Below are 21,925 nucleotides of genomic sequence, written 5' to 3' on the forward strand. Positions count from 1 at the left end.
ATGTTTGCACACTCATATCACTGTTGAATTACACCGTACCAATGAGAAGTGTGGTACAGTCACTAAATAAAGAGTACACTGTATGCCATGTCACATGTAATAGGGCCTCCATCACATGAGAGACAGTAGTGCGGGAATATCCCTCCAGACACAAGGAAGACAAGTGGACTGTTTGGTGCAATTATCAGACAGAATATCAAAGAACATGAGATGAATTATCAGTTCACTCAGCCAGGTGTCTGCTCAGACAGCAAATTGGTACTGTACTGGACTTTGCTTTGTTCTTGGTCATAGAGACAATAGGCACATCACATCAGCATGCACCTCCCATCAGACCTACACAAACAATAACTCTTCTTGAAGTGTTGCACATGGGCCACCCCCCAATATTGATGTGGAAATACCTGCCTGTAACACATAAAGTTGGCAATGTTACATGTACGACTCTGGCCAGGACTTACCCCCTTGTAGCTGCTGTCGGGCCTTCAACTGCCCATCAATCTCTGGGAAGGCCACCTCTAGTATGAGGGCCATTGGGTGGGTCATGGCCTGGTGAGTACCCATTCTACATTGGGAGGACTTCCCAGCTAGACCTCTGCAATCTTCCTGGTCCAGCACCTAAGGTCCTCCCATCTCTTCCTGCGATGGTCACTGCACCAGTTAAAAACCCCAAGGGCCTGCACCTTCCCGGCGATGGCTTTCCAAATGGCTTTTTTCCAATGGGCATTGATCTGTATGGATGCAATAGATGAAGAAACAGATTGTAATTGAAAGTATTTGGATAGCTGTTTCATTGATACACATTTTGTGTACACCTAGCTCAAACATCTGCTGACTATCCTCAACCTGGGTCATGACCTACACTGACTAAACAAGGCCGCTAACATCATGTAGCCCATGGCTACCCTACATGTTCTGTGATGTGAGTTACTATGACACACAATACTTTGTGAACTTCTGAAGGGTAAACTACTTGTGCATGATTATACAGTCACAGTTACAGCCTGGCCCATTGACTAAAGGCATACGGTCCGTAGAGCCTGGTACCATAGCATAGACTACATAAGACTAAGGTCACAATGAAAGGGCTGACATGTTTCACTGAGAGCTTTCTCTCTGGGGATGTTTGGACATGTGGACTACTTAATCAGATAGCATACTGCATCTGCTTGAGTTTGTGTGGTATGTACTGCCAACACAGGACACACCTTTTGCCATATGTGCCACTGTTACAGGGATGACAATCAACATACCATTGTATGTCGTGTATATTTGGAACATACCATTTTATGTCGTGTATAGTTGGATTGAATGTACCGTAGCTAGTGATTCACATATCAAAATCTCTTCGGAAGTAACCAACTATCTATACTGTTAATGTGACACATGTGCAGTAGGCCCGTACAGTGCAAGTACAACTTACATAAAAGTGACAACAGACCTGTGATATTAAGGGGCCTGTCATAAGTAAATTATATGCATTGACAATGTGAGTAAATGGAAAGAAGTATCAAGTCAGGGCATTGCCTCAGTCACCATTCCAAATGTAGTTCATGTAAAAGCAAACAGGGTTACTATTTGTTAATAAAACTCATTTTGGGAACATCCAAGGATCTGCAGGTCTACAGGAAGATTACTCTGTGCATTCGTTGTAGTGCCCATTATGGGCACAACTCATTGTCAGGCCTTGATCTCTGCAGGCGGAGCATGCTGATCCCACATGACCATCACATTTCCACCAACCTCAAGGGTGTGTGGCACTCTGAAGGGGTCTGTGAGGTGTAGCTAGCTCCTAGACAACAGTTTGGCGAAGCCTGATGTGGGCTGAGAGATATGTTGGACTGTACATATAGCTAACATCATCCTTAACTACTTCCTACAGTATAAAGACACAGCTAATGCTGGAAAGCTTATAAATTTTATTGTTCATTTACCATGATCTGAAAAGCATATATATCATAGGTACAATGTAATGTATGCACATTTTAGCCTATAGGAATGGAAAGGATGAAGTTCAAAAGAGTGATAAATGTATTAGAGATAGTTACCTGCTCCTCTGGTTAGCCATTGAGATGGCCATACAGGGGAAGGACCTTTTCAACTGGGGTCTCTAGCTCCTCTGGAAAAAAGGGACAGGCCCTCTCACCTGCTTAGCCCGGCATGATTGCTCCATGAAGTGGCAAACAGCAGCTAAAGTGTAGGAGGTGTCAATAGCAATAGTGTCAGATTGCAAGGTACTTATTTTTGTAACTGTAATGTCCCTGTATGCTGTTATGAGTGTAGATGCACCCAACCATTATATAACAACCGTCACACTCACCAAAGTTAGCCTATGGCTCTGTCCGCTGTGGATGGAACTGCCCAACACGTGATAGACTTCTGCAGGTGGTGGTACATTCTAAATATCCTATATGCCAAGTCTGGCATATGCCATTTTAGCAGTTGCAACTACAGTTTTGATGGCTGTTAAGTGTGCCACCACATCTCTAAATGAGGGCTAACATGGTTACATTTGGACTACTCCATTGCCATGTAACTTTCAGAACACAAAGTAGCTGTATAGTGCATTACTGTGTATAAAGGCAAAATGTGCGTTGTGCACTGTACACCGCAGTTGATTTTTTTTTACCTAAAGTTTCCTAAATTCATTAATATTGTGCTAATATCACGATTCTGAATTTATAATGTGCACATTTCTGTTATAGGCACATGTGAAGCCCACAATGGGGATTACTGGTGCATGTTGTACAGTAGACAATAGTTATGTGTATTAAGTGTAATGTTTTCTGAAGCAGTTATGTCTTGTCACATTACTTTTGACTAACTCTACAACTATGTTACTCTGGACACTGATTAATGTTCTCCATTTTCTCCACTCCACTCACAGGTATCCTGGGAGAGGGAGGAGATGACAGCCTCCAGTGTACCGCCTCTTTTGAAGCCTTCAGACCATGTAGGACAGGCATGTGATCGATAAGTTCTGTTTAAATAGGCAAACATTACAGGATTTATGTCATCATTTGGAACCTGATCTCCTTTCTCAAAATACTAATCCCACATGCCTTCCACCTACTGTGAGACGTATGGCAGTATTGCATTTTCTGGCCACAGGTTCCTTCCAGTACACTGTGGCTATGCCTGGTGCTATGTCCCAACCAGTGCTCAATGGTGTACCCAAAGATGCGCTTTTAGCAATGATGAAACGCTTTGACACCTGCATTCAGTTCCCAAGACATGAGGATTTAGCCATTGTGAAGGGGGATTTCTATGGATCTGGTCACACCCCACATGTGGTTGGAGCCATTGATGGCACCTATGTTGCATCAATGCAACTGCACGCCAGGGAACAAGTGTACTGTAACAGGAAGCACTTCTATTCTATCAACATGCAAGTTGTTTGTTTACCCAATTTGTACATCTCAAATGTCTATGACCGGTTCCCAGGTTCAGCTCACAATTCCTTCGTACTGCGGAAAAGCACCATACCTCAGCTGATGTCACAACTGCTACCGGAGAAGGGCCTGGCATGTAGGTAGATATGATCTGTCCAAACTTTTGGATGGGTGATATGAGGTTGTATCATCAGAAAGTGTGTAACTTATTGTTGCCCTTATGCCCTTATGACTCAGCGTATCCCAACCGTCCATGGTTGTTGGCACTTCTGAGAAATCCCACTACGCCAGGGAAAATTAGCTTCAAAGAAGCCCATAGAAGAAGACGGTACAAAAGGGGGTGGTGATGGACGGAGCATCTGAATCAATCAAACACTCACACCCAGTTAAAAGATCTGGGCTTGATCCATCACCGTTCTTTAGCCCACTCTGCCACCCCAGTTCAGACAGGGCTATATGCTAATTAAGTATGGGCGGAAAATCCGTTCCGCTCGCGGATTTTGCGGATTTTCGGTAAATTCGCAATCCGCGAGATTCGCGAATTTCCCGCAAAATCCGCAAATCCGCGAGCAGCGGATTTTATGGCTTGCTCGCACTGTTCGCGTGAGTTCGCGGCTTCCCAGTTCAACTTCGCGCCCCGCGAATAAGCGCTAAATTGCAGAAATACGATCTTAGCAAAACTGAAACTACTTACCAGGTTCAAAAGTTCAAGCTCATCATTAGTAGCCATTTCCTGTAGTGCTTCCTGAGGGGCCCCTCCAGAGTTCAGTTGCCTACTTGCAACTATTATGTGACCCTGCTCTGACCCTCAGAATAGTTACACATATGCCACAAAGGTCCTGAATTACAGCTAAGGGAGACAAGCAGGAGCCAGGCTGGAAGTTCAAATCCAGTGACACATTAATCAGCCCCTAATTCATTATTGTCAGTTGGGGCAGGGCAGGTGTTGTAACTAATTTTGCAACAATTTAAGCACTTAGCAAGTGCAAAAGATCACTAATCAGGAAGCACTAAGGAAGCAGGTGCCAGCTAAAAAAATATTCTGTGACACATTAATCAGCCCCAAATTAATTCAGGTCACTTGAGGCAGGGAAGGTGTGCTTTGCTTTGCCACAATAATGTACACTGGACAACCAGAGGGTGCTGTGATGAAACAGAGGGTGGCATGGGTGGGCCAGAGGGTGGCATGAGTAGTCAGAGAGTGGCAGTGGTGACAGAGGGTGGCAGTGATAAAGAAGAGTGTCCCAAACAGGCTGGACACGTAGAAACAACAAGTTCGCAAAACTTGCGACCCAACAGGTAAGTTCGCGTTTGCGAAATTGTACAAAAACCCTCGGGAACTGGCAGAAACCCGCGCGAACACACAAAATTCGCGGATTTTGCGAATTGCGAGTTCGCAAATCCGCAAAATTCGCGAACGCGAGATTCGCAAAATTCGCCCATGCTTAATGCTAATCAGTCTGACCCTTTGCCTCATGGGAACAGTCCAGCCCGAACTGCCAAGCCATGTCTTCCCTGGACCTGAAACAAGCCTCCGAGGACCTGTTTCTGGCATTCCAGCCGTCTTCAGCCCGGCTTGCTTGAATCCAGTGGCAAAGTGAGCAAGGGAATCACGTCTGAGCATACCCTGCCACACTTATGGTGGCCAAAAGCGGTACAAAAGGGGGGCTGATGGACGGAGCATCTGAATCAATCAAACACTCACACCCAGTCAAAAGATCTGGGTTTGATCCATCACCGTTCTTTAGCCCACTCTGCCACCCCAGTTCAGACATGGCTATATGCAAATCAGTCTGACCCTGTGCCTCATGGGAACAGTCCAGCCCTAACTGCCAAGCCATGTCTTCCCTGGACCGGAAACCAGCTTCCGAGGACCGGTTTCTGGCATTCCAGCCGTCTTCATCCCGGCTTGCTTGAATCCAGTGGCCATAATTGTGGCAGGGTATGCTCAGACGTGAGTCCCTTGCCCACTTTGCCACTCGATTCAAGCAAGCCAGGCTGAAGACGGCTGGAATGCCAGAAACGGGTCCTCGGAAGCTTGTTTCCGGTCCAGGGAAGACATGGCTTGGGAGTTCGGGCTGGACTGTTCCCATGAGGCACAGGGTCAGACTGATTTGCATATAGCCATGTCTGAACTGGGGTGGCAGAGTGGGCTAAAGAACGGTGATGGATTAAACCCGGATCTTCTGACTGGGTGTGAGTGTTTGATTGATTCAGATGCTCCGTTCATCACCACCCCCTTTTGTACCGCTTTTGACCTCCATAAGTGTGGCAGGGTATGCTCAGACGTGAGTCCCTTGCTCACTTTGCCACTGGATTCAAGCAAACCGGGCTGAAGACGGCTGGAATGCCAGAAACCGGTCCTCGGAAGCTTGTTTCCGGTCCAGGGAAGACATGGCTTGGCAGTTCGGGCTGGACTTCTCCCATGAGGCACAGGGTCAGACTGATTTGCATATAGCCATGTCTGAACTGGGGTGGCAGAGTGGGCTAAAGAACGGTGATGGACTAAACCCAGATCTTCTGACTGGGTGTGAGTGTTTGATTGATTCAGATGCTCCGTTCATCGCCACCCTCTTTTGTACCGCTTTTGGCTGCCATAAGTGTGGCAGGGTATGCTCAGACGTGAGTCCCTTGCTCACTTTGCCACTGGAATCAAGCAAGCTGGGCTGAAGACGGCTGGAATGCCAGAAACCGGTCCTCGGAAGCTTGTTTCTGGTCCAGGGAAGACATGGCTTGGCAGTTCGGGCTGGACTGTTCCCATGAGGCACAGGGTCAGACTGATTTGCATACAGCCATGTCTGAACTGGGGTGGCAGAGTGGGCTAAAGAACGGTGATGGGTTAAACCCAGATCTTCTGACTGGGTGTGAGTGTTTGATTGATTCAGATGCTCCGTTCACCACACGCCCTTTTGTACTGCTTTTGGCCGCCATAAGTGTGGCAGGGTATGCTCAGACGTGAGTCCCTTGCTCACTTTGCCACTGGATTCAAGCAAGCCGGGCTGAAGACGGCTGGAATGCCAGAAACCGGTCCTCGGAAGCTTGTTTCCGGTCCAGGGAAGACATGGCTTGGCAGTTCGGGCTGCACTGTTCCCATGAGGCATAGGGTCAGACTGATTTGCATATAGCCATGTCTGAACTGGGGTGGCAGAGTGGGCTAAAGAACGGTGATGGATTAAACCCAGATCTTCTGACTGGGTGTGAGTGTTTGATTGATTCAGATGCTCCGTTCATCACTACCCCCTTTTGTACCACATAGAAGAAGACAGCAGTGAGTGAGCCGTGCTTTTGGCTTCCTGAATGGCAGCTATAGATGTCTGGGCAAGACTAGCGGAAACCTCCTCTACTCACCCGGGAAAGTGTGTCAAATCACTGTGGCCTGCTTCATGCTCCACAACATTGCCCTGCGATGGGACATCCCTTATATTGCAGAGGATAAAGCCCATGAAGTGTCGCTAGGTGAGGATTCTGAAATGCCAAATGATGATGGTAGTAATGAAGAGGAAAGAACTGACTTGAGTTGAGCTCTCATTGACAACTTCTTCTCATGGGCGAAAATATGTTGTGAGATGTCATGACTTTTACTATTATAGCAACTCTTGTTGTGATGGTGTGAGGAGAATATTTAGACAGATTTTAGGAATCTCAAGCTTAGATTTTTGGCATGAACTGTGGGAATAGTGTTATATGTATGATTTCATAACTAATCATTTTGTTTTGGTCTTTTTTAGGTACCTTCATCATGTCATCTTCATTTGGACATTTCCGAGTTGTGACATTAGGTGGTATACGATGCTATTTAGACATAAGAAGTGGACATGGATTGTTCCTGGGAATGTCTGTTCCAGACTTTGGGTGTAGAACTCCTGTACCAAGACTGCTTGCTCAACGATAGAATGGAAGTTAAGAGGAATTCATTGGACTTGTTCCTTGTCATGTGGTGGTCCTAATGCAATATGTGTGCCATCATGTGCTCCAACAAAATGTGGTTGTAAGGGCAAATCATGCTATTCTGCCTTCACATTGGCAAACCCCTCATTGTGTTTAAAATGTATTTAGCTGTTGATGTGTCTCATTGAAGTATTCACAAAACAAGACCTAGACCAAACAGGCATAGAACATTCAATCAATTACTGGTGTACCATCAAATGCAAACCTTTTTGGACAGTACTCCTCTCTTTTAATTGCTGAGGTAGGAGGTACATCCAAATTATGCCATGATTAAAGAACATATGCCCAATCCCTTGAAAACATAAACCAGTTGTGAGACAACAAATAACACACACCTATGTGCCTAAATAGGTAAATGGAGAAAATTAGAAAAGAGTGTGTGTGAGCGAGAAGGCGCCTCATGGGCGAACCACCAACGGGAACCTGGCAGGTACTCACCAGGATTGCCCTGATCTCATCATTGGCGCCATCAAGCTCAAAAGAAAGATGGGTGTCCACGAAACAAACAAAACAGTGTTTGTGAGGGAATGCAGTGTGTGGGAGTAACAAGCAACACAATATGTGTCACACAACAAATACGTAAAAGACCACAAGCAACACGGAACTTAGCTTTATTCTGTCACTTTCGTGTTGGTCGTGGGGTGTTAAAAAAGTGAGAGTGGCTAATACCTATCTAGCCATACTCCACTTGCCGACATGTTTCATTGCCACTTCCCTTAGGGCAATTTCTTCAGGGCGTCACAGATTTTTAAGCCACTGCATGAGGACAATCGTTGTCTTCACAACTGAAATACAAATAAAAACACACACATATAGTTTGTCATCCTTTCATATACCGAAGCCAAAAGGTGAGAGGCTTCAAAGTGTGAGGGGTCCCAAACCACATGCAACATCCAGTTATTTACCCTCAATTGACCACGTTGGAGCATACCAGTCGAGAGGTCCAAACCAAAATAGGTTTCAGGGTGACTTCAGGTGTGAGTCACTTTTCTTTCCGCAATTTTACTGTGAAGACTAGAGCATATATGGTTTTAATCTCTATGTATCTCTAGGTGTAAATCACCCTCAAATGATGTGTGCCCTTACAACACCCTATATTCTGCCACTGTGACTTTGTCGAAGTTTGGTGAAAAAGGAACCATATGGATATAGGTGATGTCGCTTAAAATACCCCGTACAGCAGTCACCTGGAGTCTGAATCTTCTTCCGGTTCCTGCGTATTTGCCTCCAGCCAGGACCACTGTCAGCATTGTGTGCTGGAGTGCACTCAGTGAAAACACAAAGACAAGGAAGCATGGTGGAGACAGTGCCCAGGCTCACTGCAAGCCCACGAGGTAGCCCTGTCTTGGAGTTGGCCTCAGAGACAATGATGCTGGCAGCCGTGTAAGAAACATAAAGGTAAACAAATCCAAATTAAGATTCATTTTGTAGTACATCACTGGATCGAATATATTAACTTTTAAAATTCAAGCTTGAAAAACCTCTAAAAAACTCTAATATAGGAGGTAAACCCTGGCATCACGGAAGTCTCCCATACTGGTGAAAGGGTATCGTGGACAAGCACAAGAGCTACTCAGGGGTCTGGTGAATAAGTACTGGACAAAACGTTGGTGGCACTCTGTTGCAGGGATTCTACACAGACAGAGAACTATGCACAGGATTATGAGCCCTCGATGTATAGTGACTAAGGCTTCCCACCACCATAGTGCCCACGAGCCGAGTACCAACTAGCTATAGTGTCTCACTCTCTCTCCTACACACTCAAAAAGAAGCAAATGATTAGACAGTGCAGACCACAGCACTCCCAGATCTCTCAGGAATCACGGTAACAAGACACACCTTTTCGCTCACACTCTCATACCTGTCCACAATAAGATCTGACTGAGACACAAAAATAGTTTGAACGTTTATTTTAACTATTGTGCTCTAACATGCAGTATACATGCAACAACAAGCAGAAAAAGGCATAACACGATTATAGTTAGCATAGCGGCTAGGCCATACATCATAAAGGGAGATATCCTCATATAAAGACAATGGTGAAAGGACTATGATGCGTAACCCCCCTCCCCTTGGTAAGAAGAAATGCGTTACTTACCTGTAACAGCAGTTATCCAGTATTGGTGTCTTTCATAGATTCACATGCCTGAATCATTCCCCGTCGTCGAGACGGGAGCCTCCGGTAAATAAAAAAGTAATGTCCATAGACATACATAGAGAGAAAGGGTCCAAGGGTCTCCCCTTAGCAGCCTTTCCTTGTCCTTATGTAAAAAGGACCAAACTGACCTAGTCAGCCAATCAGCTCCGACCTCCCTCTAGAACCTTCCTGGGAGGAGCCTCAGTCCCTCAGATTTTCGTACGCACCCAGCTAGGTTTGGCGTAATATAGTTCCGAGAGGGAGGTGAGTCCTTCCCGGGGAGGCGGGAGGGTTGCATGTGAATCTATGAAAGACACCAATACTGGATAACTGCTGTTACAGGTAAGTAACGCATTTCTTATCCAGTATTAGGGGTGTCTTTCATAGATTCACATGCCTGAATCAGAGTAGCTAGCAATCACAGTAGCACATTTGTAAAACAGAGTTGCTCTGCCGTCATAGTAGATAATGCATATAATATCATACAATAAAGAGACAGCTTAGATAGAATATCATCAGAGCAATAATGTGCATACCTGGAAGGCGGGATGTAGGAAGGCTCACCTTACTGAAAGAGATGGCGAAGCACCGCCTGGCCCACTGCCGCATCCTTCTGGAGTTCGATATCCAGGCAGTAGTGTCTGGAGAAAGTATGCGGTGACTTCCAGGTCGCCGCCCTGCAGATGTCCAGGATTGGCACTCCTGCAAACAGCGCCGCTGACGTGGACATCGCCCTGGTGGAATGAGCGGTAACATGATCATTCAGAGGCCGGCCGGCCTGTTCGTGGCAGAAGGAAATCGCCGAGGAGATCCATCTGGATATGCTTTGCTTCGTGAGTGGTAGGCCCATTCTTGGCCTGCTGTATGCCACGAACAGCTGTGAGGATTTCCTTAGATCCTTAGTCTTCTCCAGGTAGAACTTCAGGCACCTCATAAGGTCCAAAGAATGCAGTGACCTTTCCGCTGCTGTGGAAGGGTTGGCGAAGAAAGACCTAAGGACCAAAGGTTCGTTGAGATGGAAGTCCGACGGTACCTTTGGAATGAACTTAGGGTTTGGTCGCAGTATCACCCTATCATGTCTGAATTGTAGATAAGGTTCTTGAATGGACAAGGCTTGCAGCTCGCTAACCCTTCTGGCCGAAGTTAGAGCGAGCAAGAGTGCAGTTTTCCATGAAAGGTGTTGAAGCGATGCCCTGTGAATGGGTTCAAACGGGTGTCGCATGAGCTGGTTGAGTACCAGGTTAAGCTGCCAGGTGGGGGGTACCTTCCGAGGCCTCGGGAAGGATCTGTATAGTCCTTTGAGGAATTGTTTGACTAGCCGACTAGACCACAGAGAAGGTCCTGTGATCGTTCTGGTGAACCTCGAGATTGCTGCCAGGTGGACTTTGATGGACGCATGCGCCAGTCCCGACTGGGCCAAATGCAGGAGGTATGGTAGTATTTGTTCTGGTGTGATGGTGAGTGGCCGTAAGCCCTGTTCCGAGCACCATATGCAGAACCTCTTCCATTTGAGACAGTAGGTCTTGTTCGTACTGTCCGCTCTTGCTTTGGCTAGCACATCCCTGCAGTCTTGTGGGATATTCAGGCCCCCGAATTCTCTGTGCTCAGGAGCCAGGCTGATAATTTGAGCGATTGGAGGTTCGGGTGTTGCACTTGCCCGTTGGACATCGTCAGTAGGGCTGGGTGTTGGTTCAGTCGGATCGGTGATTTGATGGATAGTCGAAGCAGATCCGAGAACCAGTGTTGCCTCGGCCAGGACGGGGCGATCAGGATCAGGGTGCATGGTTCCGCTTTCATTTTCCTCAGGAGCCGTGGAATCATCGGGAATGGAGGAAAGGCGTATGCAAAGACCCTGTACCATCCGATGGAGAACGCATTTCCTAGTGATCCTGGTTGGGGATGCCAACTTGCGTAGCACGGGCATTTTGCGTTCCTCCTGGTGGCAAAGAGGTCGATGTTTGGGACTCCCCAAAGAGAGAAGATGTGAGTGAGGGCGCTGTCCGATAGTTCCCACTCGTGGGAGAGGGATTTTTGCCTGCTCAGGGCGTCCGCGATGGTATTGTCCCTTCCCGGCACGTATTCCGCTTTGAGTTGGATGTCGTGTAGTACCAGCCAGTTCCAGATCGTCTGTGATTCGCGTGAGAGCGAGAGTGAACGCGTTCCCCCTTGTTTGTTCAAATAGTGCATCGTCGTGGTGTTGTCCGTCCTGACGAGCACTGGGGAGTTCTGGATGCGGGGTAGGAAGGCTTGTAGAGCCAGAAACACTGCTCTCAGCTCCAAGAGGTTGATATGGAGCAATTGCTCTTGAGAGTCCCATTTGCCGCTGATCTGTAGGTCCTGGAGCACCGCGCCCCATCCCTCTAGGGAGGCGTCTGTTGTTATCACCAGCGGTGATGCTGGGAGGAGAAACGGTAAGCCCACCATCAGATTGTGACGACTTGTCCACCATTGTAGAGCTTTTGAAATCTTCGGTGTGATCCGAAGGATGTCTTCGAATGAGCCAGTGCTTTGGGTCCATTGGCTCGCGAGTGCCTCCTGCAAGGGCCGCATTCTGAGCCTGCAGTGCGGTATGAGGAGTATGCAGGAAGACATCATCCCCAGGAGGGAGGAGTAAGTCCGAACTTTCAGGTGCTTTTTCTTTGCCACAGCCGTGGCCAGAGATAAGATCCTGTCTGCTCTTTCTTTTGAGGGGAAGGCCTTCGTGCAGCCTGTGTCTAACATGGCCCCTAGGAAGGTAATTTTTGTTGCGGGCACCATGCATGATTTCTTGATATTGAGCGTCAATCCCAGATTTTGAAAGAGATTGGTGCAGGCGTTGGAGGACGTGACCGCGTCCCCAGGTGAGGGTGCTTTCACCAGCCAGTCGTCTAGGTAGGGGAAGACTTGGTGGCCCAGTTGGCGCAGGAATGCCGCCACAGGCGCAAGGCATTTCGTGAATATGCGCGGTGCGGACTTGAGGCCGAACGGCAGTACTTTGAACTGATAGTGACGGTCCGCCACCTCGAATCTTAGGAACTTCCGGTGAGTTTTGAGGATAGGGATGTGGTAGTATGCATCCTGGAGATCCAGTGACACCATAAAATCTCCTTTCTCTAGAATGCCCAGGATTTCCTGAATTGTCACCATCCTGAATGATTGGCTTCGTAGGAAGGTGTTGAGCCCCCGGAGATCCAGGATGGGTCTCCACTTGTTTTCTTTTTGTTGTACAAGAAAGAAGTGGGAGTAAAATCCTTTCCCCTTCGAGGATGCCGGAACCCTTTCGATTGCTCCTTTTTGTAGCATTGTCGAAAGTTCCTTTAGAAGCAGGTGTGGATGTTTGTGTGTCCGTCTGCGTGGAGGGGTATTGGGAGGGATGGAGGTGAACTCGAGAGAGTGGCCAAATCGAATAATTTGAAGAACCCACCGGTCCGTGGTGATGTACTGCCAATTGTGAAGGAAATGGGTCAGCTTTCCTCCAATTTGAAAGGACGGAGATGGTGTTCGGACTGGCTGGAGTAGGTGGTCACTGGCGGCCGCCAGCGCCCCTCTTGGTGTTTTTACCTCTGTAGGACGATCTTCCGAATGAGGACTGTCTGCCCTGTTGTTGCTTGCTTTGGTACTGGCCTTTTTGATTGTACGAGAATGAGGACGAGGACCTGTTTTGATATGAGCCTCGATAGGAGGATTGACCCCTGGGCTTGTTGCCCCGAAAGGACTGGTTTCTGAACTGTAGAGATCCCAGGGCCCTTGCCGTGTCTGTGTCCTTTTTAATGGCCTGTAGGGCCTCGTCGACCTGTACTCCAAACAGGTGCTGGCCGTCGAAGGGCATGTCTAGAACCTTTGCCTGAACTTCTTGGCGGAATGAAGTGGCTTTGAGCCATCCCTGTCGTCTCAGTACAGCCGCTCCCGCAAGTTGACGGAAGCCTGTCATGGCTGCGTCGATAGCACAGTCTATGAGCTCCGCTGCAGAAGATTGACCCTCCACGAGGAGCGCTTTCACCTCACCCTGGACGTCATCAGGTAGTTCCTTTATGTAAGGGGCAATGTCCTCCCATAATTGTCGATTGTAACGCCCTAGCAAGGCAATGGAGTTGGCCACCTTGATGGACATGGCCGATGTGGAAGTGAAGCGCTTGCCTATCGTGTCCAGTTTCCTGCCCTCTTTGTCCGGGGGAGCTGACAGTGGTGATGAAGGGTTGCAGGAGTTTTTCTGGGCCGCCTGCGTCACTACCGAGTCCGGTTTGGGGTGACCATTTAGGCAAGCCGCTGCAGTGAGTGGTGCCCTGTATTTTTTATCAAGGCGTGGGACCACCGCTGGCACAGAAGCAGGAGTGAGCATTAGCTTCTTTCCCTGTTCCCACAAAAAGTCTATGATTGGAACAGCTTTTGCAGATTTTTGAGGCTGTTCCTTGAAGTCGTGGAGGAAACAGTCCGTTTCCGTGGATTCCACCACCATGTGGAATCTCTTCGCCGCTCTCTCCACCAGCTTGTGGAAACCCGCAATGTCCACCGGTGGGGAGTCCGCTTGGCGTGGTTGTGGTGAAGCTGGGGATGATGTAATATATTCGTCCTCATCAGCCTGGTCCGAGTGGTCTGAGTGAACCTCCTGGACCTCTCCTTCCTCCAGTTCTTCCTCTTCCTCTTCTTCGTCCGAAGAGACCACCACTTGAGGATGAACATCCTGGTGGGGTTGATGGTGAGGATGAGGGCGTTCCGGTGCGGACACGTGAACATGCACTGGAGGTGTCTGATCTTCTTTGTCCCCTGGTGCGGGACTCTCAGGTGCTTGACCGCCTTTGCTAGGCTCCGGAAAGCGCCGCTTGTAGTCTTGCACAAGAAGTTTCAAGTCATCCACCAGGGTCGCCGGCAGGCATATCATGGGGGTGACTTCGGTGTGGACACTGGCTTGTACCGAGTGTTCCTGATATGTGAATTCGTCCTGTTCCTCATCAGTGCTTTGGCATTTTATGTGAAGGTCTGTGAGTGAAGTAGCGGGATTCAGATGGTCATCCTCTTCGGATTCCTCGCTTTGGAAAATTTCTTGAGGTGGTTGTTTTTCCACCTTGCTAGGAGACGTCGTTTCCGGGGTAATTATTGACTTGCCCTGTTTGGTAGACTGAATGGTAGAGCTTGTAGTCGTCGAGGGGGCCGTCGACGGTGGTAGCATCATGTACGGCGTCTCCACCAGCTTTGATTTTTTCCATGTTTCGTTCGTCGTCGAATCGCCCGTCGACGGTGTCGTCGTCGAACCCGTCGTCGACGGTGTCTTCGTCGACGGTGTCTTCGTCGACGGTGTCTTCGTCGACGGTGTCTTCGTCGACGGTGTCTTCGTCGAGGGTGTCTTCGTCGACGGTGTCTTCGTCGACGGGCTCGTCGCCGACGAGCCGGGCGTCGACGAGGTCTTCGTCGACGGAGGGGTGGACGAAGGGATCTTGGTCGTCGACGACTGCGCAGCCGTCGTCGTCATCGACGGTGCCTTCGTAGACGATTGTCTCGTCGACGAGTCTCTCGTCGACACTCTCGTCAACGACGGTTTTGACGACGATGTGCTCGTCGCTGTTGACGGCGTCGTCGACGGTGTAGTCTTCGTGGTCGACATGGTCAGGGGAATAATTGAAGAAACCGGCCTACCTGTAGATGAAGAGGAAGTAGTCATCGTCGTTGAAGCTGAGGGCGACGATGCCGATGTGGTAGACACCGTGGTTTTTACTGAAGTAGTCCTCTGGCTTTGTCTGGAGGACGGAGCAGGCATTTTGAAGGTTTTATCTTCCTTCGCCGACACTGAGGATGACGCCGATCTCGCCTCAGAAGACTTTTTGTGAGTCTTCGCAGGAGGAGTGTCTGAGTGGCCCGGGGAAGCGTCCCTTGGCCTCTTGCTCGAGACAGCAGAAGTTCTGGAAACGCTGCTCACAGAGGACTCTGGATTGTCCCTGTTCTTAAGCCTGTCCAGCCAGATCAGAAGGCGACCTTCTCTGTCTCTCACGGTCTTTTTGGGAAAAGACCGACAGATTGCGCATTTTTCCGAATTATGATCCGGGTAAAGGCAATACAGGCACAGGTCGTGTTTGTCATCCACATGAATCCTTTTCTTGCTGCAGGAAGAGCAGGCCCTGAACAGGGCTTTCTTCCCCGAGTCAGACATGAAAAAGGCAGTATAAACACACACTTACTTCAGGGGTAGTGTGTTGAGGAAGTCCTTGAAGAGTTTTTAGGTTCAGAGAAACTTCCAAGAGAGTTTGTTGATTTTTAGAATAATCCTGAGGAGAGCTCAGGCTGGAGACTCCCTAGCACAACGTGCGGTAGAAAATCTGAGGGACTGAGGCTCCTCCCAGGAAGGTTCTAGAGGGAGGTCGGAGCTGATTGGCTGACTAGGTCAGTTTGGTCCTTTTTACATAAGGACAAGGAAAGGCTGCTAAGGGGAGACCCTTGGACCCTTTCTCTCTATGTATGTCTATGGACATTACTTTTTTATTTACCGGAGGCTCCCGTCTCGACGACGGGGAATGATTCAGGCATGTGAATCTATGAAAGACACCCCTAATACTGGATAAGAAGTATTACTATATATTAGAAGATCTTTGGGCTTTGTCAGCAGACAATTTATAGATGAGAGGTGCACTCCTTTGTGTTCGTAGGTGCGTGTTGCTCTTCTCCCTGGAAAGGTCACTCACAAAGGGTCTCATTTATGAGAAGTGACGCATCACTGCGTGAAAGCAGCGATGCATCACTTCTCAGTTCGCCCTCCTTGCTACACCATTGATGCGTCATATTTACAGTATGACGCATCATGTCGCAAGGAGTTACAGATACGTATGTATTTATGATGTATCTGTAGGCGCAAAAGTGACGCATTGCTGGAGTGTGTCCCAAGGGTGACATATCTCTAGCAATGTGTCCATTCACATGGAGCACGCCCCATGTGAAAGGGCCTTTGTCAGTCTTACGCCTGCTGTGAAGCAGGCGTAAGATTTTGACGCATTTGCACTATAGAAGTGGTGCAGTGAAGTCTCATAGATTTCACTGCGCCACATCTACGAGGCTTACTTACGTAGGAATGCCCACCCTGCATATATTATACCTGGCGCAGGTATAATGTAGCGCAGGGAACTACAAAATAACGCATCTGCTTAGATGCGTCACTTTGTAAATAGGGCGCACCAGGGGGCATGTTTTACGCTGCCGGTGCATCATAAAAAGTGATGCAACGGAAGCGCAAAACTGTCTCAAGGCCTCATAAATAAGGCCCCAAGTGTGTGTTACCTAAACATGCATCCTCATAATATCAGAGTACGAGTCTCCGGCAGAAGCTGCATTAGTATGTTTTTCTAGGTGCTAGGACCTGAACATAACAGAATAACAAGGGGCATTGTTTATCCGCCTTGTTCACAATGTTCGGACGAAACTCCAGGAACAGGCAGAGAATGAACACAGCAGACAGTTCTCATGTGAAGGCCATAAACAGAATCTTGCAAAAGGAAATTCATGTAGTAATGTGCGCAAAAGCTGCATCATGGGTGCAGGGCTCATGCTAACTTTGTGATGCCGACAATCTCCCCATCTGCCACATGACAGTGTTACTCATGCTCTTACTAGTTAAAGTTGAGGAGACCAATACAACATCAAGCTAAGTAGGCAGGCATGTCTTTGAGTGGAGCTTTGTATATAGATTGCTCAGTTCACGAGAAGTGAAAAACAATTGTAACATGGCTGACACGTGACTATCACAAACTCACTGTTGCATCTTGTTTTCTGTTACAAAAACAGGGTCTCATGGTAGCTGTGGTCATTTCAATCTCTAGTTTCAAAAACTTGGCTAATGGTAAACTCCATGAAAAGTGAACATCAGTTGTATCGTGGCTGACAATTGAGTATGGGCAAACACAGTGGAGGTGCGTACCTTAGGGCATAGGGACTTTGACCCCTACATATTTCGGCCCCATCCCCATTATTATTATGTAATAAAGGCGCAATATATGCATTAATATTTCTGGTCACAGCACGCCAGTCAGCTTTTTCAGCCACAGGACATGTACATAATGTAAAGAACTTTCTGAATCTAATGCTGAGGTAGGTGGGTGGGATGGAGCTTGCCTTACATGTACACAGTAAACGAAACATCACATGCAACTGACTCAATCAAATGCGCCTGTTTGGCTGGCCGCAGAAGGCAGCCATCCCAACCCAACATGCAGACTTGAGGCCTTATTCACCTGCTCAACGAGTGGGTTGGGGTACTCCCAGACGCGGACTTGAGGCCTTATTCACCTGCTCAATGAGTGAGCTTTGGGTACTCCTAGCTGGAGCCCCCCAATCTCGACAATGAGCCCTAACTTCGCCTGCTCAAGCCAATCCTGGCAATGCTCTCATGCTGGGTACAGCAGGACAGCAGTATCAAGATCAGCTCAAGAGACGCATTAGTAGGCCTCTCTGAGGTTCTGGTGCACAGCGCTGGGCTAGGAGGGTTCCTTTTCAGGATCACGGAGTTCGTAACCAATCACTGTATGGCTTTATTATGAAACCATGAAGTGATTGGCCCTTACTCCTGTTGCTTGCAAGAGTATGAATCTTCTTCTGGTTGCTGCATATTTGACTCCCGCCAGTTTAGAAAAAGTCTAGCTTAGACCAAAAGTCTAACTTTAGTAGTAGTCAAGTTAGACTGTAGGTCTAAACTTAGACTGCTGATCTAAGTTTACCTTTGTGAATCAGGCCCTTTGTGTCTCTCTTGTGGCTATCTCTTCCCTCCTCTACCCGTCTATCCCTGGCCACCCATCTTCTTTCTTCGTCCCTCCTCTATCGCCTTCTCTAATTCTCTCCCTCTTTCGCCTTCTATCGACCTCTCTTGCCATCACTGCTTTCTCTCCTTCTCACTCTCTCCTACTCCTTGTTTCCTATTCTGCTGCCTTCTGATTTACTTCCTTCTCTCTCCCTCTATCTCTGTTTCTCCTGCTCACAACTCTCTTCCATTTTTAGGTCAAGCATTCAAGACTTCTTATACATACTTTAGTATATACCTATATGTGGAGGTACTTTGTGGGCACTGGTGATCAGTCCTAGGATTTGTCTGCTTCCAGTAAGGGACTTATTTTCTATTCAACTGCCTCTATTTACCGACCAGCAGAGGTCAGTAAAATACCAGAATTTTTTCTAATTAGGGACTTTATTTTTCTTATTTTTCTGGCAACTGCCTCTATTTAACTTTCTTGATAGAAAACTACCAGCAGAGGTCAGTAAAATACCAGAATCATCTTAGCATTCTCTAGATTCCAATCCATAGAAGTTGTCTTCCATGAGCACCCGTAGACAATAATATTTATTTCAAATCTTTTATTTTCAGTGATAGGACCACCGAAGGTCCTGATTTTATATTAAAAACAGTGGTTTGGACTAAACCATTTCCCATTGAACGGCAATATTTCCCTCAAAGTGTTCCCATACCTGGCGTTTCACGCATTTTGGTGCGTATTTTCCCACAATGGTAAAGAACAGTAGATGTTTCAGCACCCAGGCTAATGTGCTGCATAGCTAAATACATATAAGATCCCAAACGCGAGACCGATTGCATTGCAAATGCTTGTTTCTTTAACTTTCTCCTCTTCACGCATCTTTCTTCACTTCCCATTCTTTCTCATTCACTTGCAAAACATAATTTTTTGTCGGGCATCTGCCGTCTTTCTCTTGTTCACTCTATGGCCTCTGTGTGTTAATGCATGCGCGCGCCTGTGCACATATGTACATGCATGCATAAACCTTTCTGCCTCTCGCGCACAGAAAAAACCAACGGATTCGGCTTGTGTAAATGCGGCTCCCTTTTGTAGTTCAGCCCCATGACAAAGGCCCCGATCATTCCTTTCACGATACCCAGCACCTGCTTACCATCCCGGGGTGTAACAAGAGATGCACAATTTATGAAGCAAAAGAAGGCCTCTCTTTTATAAACACCAAAAATGGCTGAAAACACCCTTAATGGGATTTTAATGATGAAATTGTGCGATTGTTCAAACTGTACAAAATGAGTGCAAATGTGAAACATTTTGAAACAGGGCTTCTATATATGCATTTTTTTAAGTTCTCCCCTACCATTATACCCCCACTTTATAAACAGGCACAGCTACGATTCTCCACCCCAGTACTGCAGCCTTTCTCATCTTTACACTTGCACTGTTTTTACGGCCGCTCTTTGAACTTTTCACTGGTCCCTCAGCCTCATGTGCACTTACTTCCGTAGTAAGGAGGTTTCAAGGGCCCGTTAGGCCAGCGCTCCTGCGATGTAGGACAAAGTGAAATTAAATAATAAAAGTACTTGAAGGCCTCAGCTGCCAGACTGACACCTGTCACCATAAAATAGACAACTTTCCTGCTCACTGCAGCTGAACCAGTGCTGCCTCTCGACACAAGGAACTTCTCAGCACTTCAGGGTAAGCATCAGAGCTTTTAACAGGGCAGAGTTATCCATGTGTACGGATGCATATGTGGGAGCGAGCATCTGAGAGTTTGTGTGTATCAATGTGCATCGGCTTTTGTGTGTGTGTGCGGTGCACTTTTTTGCGTGACAGTATATTTATGTGTACACTGGGGTTTGTGTATGTTTTAGCAAGTGTAATTGTGTGTCTTTGTATGGGGCAGTGAGAGTGCGCCTGTATGACTCTGCGTATTAGTCTATATGTGCCGCTCACTGACCTGCTCATTTGCCTTGAACTGAGGAACTGCTTTTTTGTCCAAGTCCCAAACCGCATTCCCTGAGGTAGAGGTCGGCTGGTGGGAGCGTTACTGCAATCGGCAGTTTTCCATCTCGCTCTCAGCGCGACCCGCCCAGGTTGCAGTGCATTGCTTGTGCCCTGGAAAAGCCTACCGGGGGACTGCGAGGCCCAGAAACCACCGCTCTTTGCAGCCGGCGCCTCTTCCCCCGGCGGCCACGCCCACTGAATTGAACGCTGCTATAAAACCTTTCGCGCCACCCGCTGCGCGGGTGCCGCTCACTGACCTGCTCATTTGCCTTGAACTGAGGAACTGCTTTTTTGTCCAAGTCCCAAACCGCATTCCCTGAGGTAGAGGTCGGCTGGTGGGAGCGTTACTGCAATCGGCAGTTTTCCATCTCGCTCTCAGCGCGACCCGCCCAGGTTGCAGTGCATTGCTTGTGCCCTGGAAAAGCCTACCGGGGGACTGCGAGGCCCAGAAACCACCGCTCTTTGCAGCCGGCGCCTCTTCCCCCGGCGGCCACGCCCACTGAATTGAACGCTGCTATAAAACCTTTCGCGCCACCCGCTGCGCGGGTGCCGCTCACTGACCTGCTCATTTGCCTTGAACTGAGGAACTGCTTTTTTGTCCAAGTCCCAAACCGCATTCCCTGAGGTAGAGGTCGGCTGGTGGGAGCGTTACTGCAATTGGCAGTTTTCCATCTCGCTCTCAGCGCGACCCGCCCAGGTTGCAGTGCATTGCTTGTGCCCTGGAAAAGCCTACCGGGGGACTGCGAGGCCCAGAAACCACCGCTCTTTGCAGCCGGCGCCTCTTCCCCCGGCGGCCACGCCCACTGAATTGAACGCTGCTATAAAACCTTTCGCGCCACCCGCTGCGCGGGTGCCGCTCACTGACCTGCTCATTTGCCTTGAACTGAGGAACTGCTTTTTTGTCCAAGTCCCAAACCGCATTCCCTGAGGTAGAGGTCGGCTGGTGGGAGCGTTACTGCAATCGGCAGTTTTCCATCTCGCTCTCAGCGCGACCCGCCCAGGTTGCAGTGCATTGCTTGTGCCCTGGAAAAGCCTACCGGGGGACTGCGAGGCCCAGAAACCACCGCTCTTTGCAGCTGGCGCCTCTTCCCCCGGCGGCCACGCCCACTGAATTGAACGCTGCTATAAAACCTTTCGCGCCACCCGCTGCGCGGGTGCCGCTCACTGACCTGCTCATTTGCCTTGAACTGAGGAACTGCTTTTTTGTCCAAGTCCCAAACCGCATTCCCTGAGGTAGAGGTCGGCTGGTGGGAGCGTTACTGCAATCGGCAGTTTTCCATCTCGCTCTCAGCGCGACCCGCCCAGGTTGCAGTGCATTGCTTGTGCCCTGGAAAAGCCTACCGGGGGACTGCGAGGCCCAGAAACCACCGCTCTTTGCAGCCGGCGCCTCTTCCCCCGGAGGCCACGCCCTCCTTCCCTCCTCTATATCTAGCCAGTCTCTAACGCGCCGCGGGTCGCAGCCCGGGGCGAAGACCCGGGCAAAGACCGGGCCGTTTTAGGCCGTTAGAGGCTGGTAGAGACTGGACTGGGCCATCCCCCTGATATTTATATTTTTATCTGATCCTTCCCCACTGTATCATTTTACGAACTACCCCAGACCCATAACTCAATAGCAACAGTAATGGTCCTTACGAGAGGGAACAAAACCAAAACCAAAGCCCCCAGCGCAGCGGGCAAATTGCTTGGCCCTATGGATGACTTTTTAGCGAAGGCCAACACTCTTATAGACGAAAGCATATCAATTA

The 21,925-nt window shown here is 48.4% G+C and overlaps 1 protein-coding gene across 1 annotated transcript in view; it reads right to left on the reverse strand.

Annotated features, from left to right (window-relative positions):
• Positions 1-21,925, reverse strand: part of LOC147734664 (uncharacterized) — a 5,992,067-nt gene that overhangs the window by 1,804,355 nt on the left and 4,165,787 nt on the right. The gene's annotated exons all lie outside the window — the stretch shown is intronic.

The sequence above is a fragment of the Lissotriton vulgaris genome, chromosome 1_2, assembly GCF_964263255.1.
Source record: "Lissotriton vulgaris chromosome 1_2, aLisVul1.2, whole genome shotgun sequence".
In the NCBI taxonomy this organism is placed as follows: domain Eukaryota; kingdom Metazoa; phylum Chordata; class Amphibia; order Caudata; family Salamandridae; genus Lissotriton; species Lissotriton vulgaris.